The sequence below is a fragment of the Protopterus annectens genome, chromosome 2.part0 (assembly GCF_019279795.1).
Source record: "Protopterus annectens isolate FY-2018-M chromosome 2.part0, PAN1.0, whole genome shotgun sequence".
NCBI lineage: Eukaryota > Metazoa > Chordata > Ceratodontiformes > Protopteridae > Protopterus > Protopterus annectens.
In genome coordinates, this window is record NC_056728.1 from 403,482,274 (window position 1) to 403,486,851 (window position 4,578).

Here is a 4,578-nt window from a genome sequence, read left to right on the forward strand (position 1 = left end):
CTGACTGATAAAGAAATTCTTGATGTCTACTACTGGAACATGTGAACAGTGATTGTAAAATGAGGCTGGCTGGTTCCATAAATGTATTATTTAATCTAAAATCTCCATGTCACCTTAAAGCTTTTCAAACAATATAGCCAATTCCAGTTGTCTCAGCGTATCCAGAGAACCTGTATAATTAGGGCTATTCAGACTATTAAAACCCTCACTGTAAAATAATGTTAACTTCTGTCCAGGAACAGACATATATTAACATTGGTCAAATTTAATTCAAGGCTGTCCTTGAGTGTGTGTGTGTGTGTGTGTGTGTGTGTGTGTGTGTGTGTGTGTGTGTGTGAGTGTGTCTATGTGTATACATAAACTTATAAATCAATTGTGTAAGCAACCAGAATTGAATTGACACTTCTTTCTCCTTACGCAGGGGATGCACTGCCTTAAAACACAGCCTGCTTAACTGTATATATTCTGGGGAATGTGTGTGTATAGGGAGGGTGTTAAATGTGGTCCTTGAAGCAAAATAATCTGTCTTTTGTTTTTTGATGTAGGTAAGATATGTGGTTCTTTTCACTGTATTTTGAACTCATTGTTTTGACATATCTTAGAACTATCTAACATATAATTGTGTGTATTTGATTAAAGCAGGGAAGTAAGGTAGTAGCAAATTGCCTCATTTAGCATTGACACCAACCATTGACATATAACATTCTTAATTCTCATGTGAGACATGGCCCACTGGTAAAAGCCATATATATATATATATATATATATATATATATATATATATATATGTATATATATATATATATATATATATATATATATATTACTATATGAATCAACGATGCCTTTCCAAGACACAAACTGCAAAACATCTCTTTTAATCCAAACTCAGAAAGAGCATGAGTTGTGTACTCTGCCATTTATGACATACCACTGTAAGGATCTGCACACTCTGGGATCCAGCTATCTAACACTGCAGAGCAGGCAACCTCTTTAGCTGCTTGTCTTACTGCCTGCTACTACTCTCTGTTAGTCCCTGGAGATAAGGCACTAGCTTAGGCCCCCTTGTAGTCGACTCTGTCCTTTGCTACATGCTGACACTTGTTTCTCTTTTTAGTATCTGGAGGATGAGGGCATAAAGGTGGTACTCATAGCCTCCAACACAGCCTTTCTAAATCATTTGTCCCTTTCCAGTCCCCTAACAATGTTTCACTCCTTTAATCTTAAAACAAGCTTCTGCAGTTGCAGTATCTACCACTGTATTCATGTGTTCTTTTGTATTGCTCACCATTTTCTTACCTTTAAATGACTGTCTGATGAGTTACACATCTGTCAAATGCTTCATCAACATGCTTTGTAACACAGGTGACAGGGCTTTTGTATCAGAATCAGGTAACTGTTCCCACTCAACTCTTTATATATATGTATGATGGCAACAGTCCTTATTCTTACATTGCTTGTCAGACCAAGGTGGAATCTGGAAAACCATGCAATTCTTGGTTTGTTGCAACTTTGTTTCCTTAGTACTGCAGATGACGTCAAAGACACTTCTGCAATGTACCACCAATTGTAAATAATCATTACCAGAGAAGTATTAGCATTGTTATTGGGCAGCAGGGTGGCTGATAAACTATTTTTAAGATTTATTTTTTTTGTTGTTGTTGTTATTGAAGAAAAAATGAAAACCTCAATTTTGGGAACCACAGTTACCTATTAGGCATAAGCTTTCTGTCTACAGATTTTATGTGTTATTTCAAATTAAATTTGTCCGTACCTGTTTGCAGCAGTTTAAAGGGCAGACTTTAAGGAAAGGGCATTGTGCACTTCCATTTATTGTCTTTAAACTTTCCAGATATTTGCAAACATAAGTGTACAGACGATATTATCAATTTGATTTTGATTCTATAACATGATTATGGCTGCTTTATAAAAAAGTAATCTAGAAACTGCAACCCTTTTTATTGTTCCCTTCTGGTCTAACAGTATTCTTTCCCTCTCTTCAAGCTTCTGGCTGTGTTTAGCTAATACTGATTTTATTTCTGTATGCTAGTCCAGAGTGCATTTTTACATTGTCCAACTAATTGGGCAACATTATGTTTAAGGAGGGTACAACAAGAAATGGTTTCTGCTTGGAGAGTCAGCGTACTGCTATTTGTGTCTTTAATGATTTTATGAAGAAAACATATTTTGTGTCCGAGTTCCATTTTCTGTCAAAGGTACCTGTGCTATTTAGCTTGCAGCTCTCTGCTAGAAGCAAAATTAGAGTTATTATGTCACAGATTCAGGTAAAATGATTAACTGTGCAGAGCAGAGCTCCTCACTTGTGCTTTTAGTATGTCAACATCTTCAGCATTCCTCTGTCTACATTTCATTTATTGCTTTTTCCTTCTTAATTTTTGCTTCATACATATATGACAATCCATTTATAGAACACTGTCAAAACACATACAGATGTTAGCATAGGAAACATTTCAGTTCTTCATTTTCACCAAGAATGATATTTTTTTTCCATTTTTGTACTCTTGCTTATGAATTAAGAAAGTAGAGTGGCTGCCTCACAGTTTCCATGCAGGTAATTTACCACTATTATATAGGTTCATAGGTTGGTACTAGGCTATCGGCCCTAGGGCCTATACAAGCCTAGCCAAACAACTCCCTGGATATTTCTTCCCACAATATTTACTTCTCTGGTCCCCTGTCTAGCAGGGCGACTGACGTGATCCCTGGGGTGAATTTCCTATATAGGTTCATAGACTGGAAAAGCCACCTGTCAGAAGTGGGATTTGAACCCACATCAACATACGGAGATCAGAATTCCCATGAACATTAGAAGGAGTTCAGTCCTTGAGTCTGCCGCCTTTGACCACTCGGCCATCCTGACACGGGGTTTTGCCTGCCTAAACACATGAAGTTTTAATATTTTTTTTAATTGGGATTCAGAAGGCAAGACTCCTAGGTACAGCAGGATTGCAGCTTATGTGACACTGCTGTATGTTGTAATGGAAAGATTTTCCTTCCCCCACTTCATTATTATGGAATTAGAATATGTAACATGAAGGTACCATGGGGTATGCAGTTATGCTTGCCCTATCTTAAAAAAGAGACTTATTTTTACTTTTATGGGATGGTACTATGGGGAATCTTCCTTATCCTCTGACGTCAAACAAGTTGTTTTTTTTTCAAATAGTCATGTTCTAGTTATTCATAGACGCCTGCTTCACATCATTTTCTTCATCTTGTTCAGTTATTAATTTGCTTGAAATTAAGCTTTTATTACTGACTACTTGGCTCTGGTGAAAACAAATGCACCTAACCTTACATTCCATAGCTTTTGAATTTGACATTTTGCGCAGCATTAGCAGGTTTTTTTAACATATACCCATATTGTGAATCTATATGTTTTTACACCAAATATTTGACTGATGCCAAAAGACATAAACCAGCTAAGACAGACTTTTTGTGAGCTATTTGCTTCAGCTTAGGCTGCAGCCTTGTCTAGGTTTTTAGCACTCAGAGAAATACACATTTCTTTACTGAAATGTCCCATCTTATTAAATAAATAAGATGCCTCTAAATACTGCATTGTTTCCTTGTAGCATATTTGATCGTGTATGACAATGCATTCATATTACTAATTTTAATCCAAGTCTTAAATTCAGTTTTATATAAATATACACTGATTACTGAATCAAACTAACATGGGCGCTTTAATGAAAACACACTGACCACTCTCCTTAATTCTATATTTTTTCTAGCTTAATCATTTACACACTACAGTCAGGGATAAATCTATCAGTGTCAGGGGTTTGGCAGGTTGCATACTGGCCTTTGATGTCAGAAGATCTGAAGACGGTAAGATGCTCAAAGAGAAGTCAGACCTTCCAGGGGAATGCTAGTCTACATAAATAAAATAGAAAATAAATATAGAGGTACATAGTCCGCATAAATACAAAATATATATGGAGGTATAACATATCCTGCATTCCTTGGTAAATTTTGAGAGTAAGTTTCCCTTTACTTTAAGATAGAAGTTATCAAAGAAAAATATTTTAAAAATTCTCTGAAATCTGCTCACAGATTCAGTGGAATTACCACTTTGGTGTACAAAGCAGGCATAAAACAACCACAGAATTGTACCTGTGTAGACTGTACTGTTGTGCTTGCCATTACCATTTTTATTTTACTAAGTTATCTTCATTTCTGACATTTTGTCAGATATTCATATTTCTGTCATAGCACTGAAGTTATTTGAGGTTAAATTATTGCCATCTCTTGTGCTTGGGATAGTCTTTATTGTACATAGATTTATCGGTGCTGCAAGTGAACAGACATGAATTCTGACTTTATTATATGAGTAAAAGGAATGTCTGTACCCTGTTATATGTGTCTCTTTTTATGCTTTTTGTGTGCAGTTTCATGATATAATGTATTTATTTGCAATTATTTTGACATTCATTGTATATGTGTATACTTTGTTGCTGAACTTTTTTTTCTCTGCACTTCAAAGACAGTGAAATTAATCACTGGGCCATTCTTAGTGAACACACTGTGGTGCAGAAGACACTGTTGTCGCCTCAC

At 35.9% G+C, this 4,578-nt stretch overlaps 1 non-coding gene across 1 annotated transcript; it reads right to left on the reverse strand.

The window, feature by feature from the left end:
- Window positions 1-2,768: 2,768 nt before the first annotated feature.
- Window positions 2,769-2,881, reverse strand: TRNAL-CAA. Its single transcript has 2 exons — window positions 2,844-2,881; window positions 2,769-2,807 (listed from the first exon to the last, which is right to left on the reverse strand). It is a non-coding gene; the product is annotated as a tRNA-Leu (tRNA).
- Window positions 2,882-4,578: the final 1,697 nt, after the last annotated feature.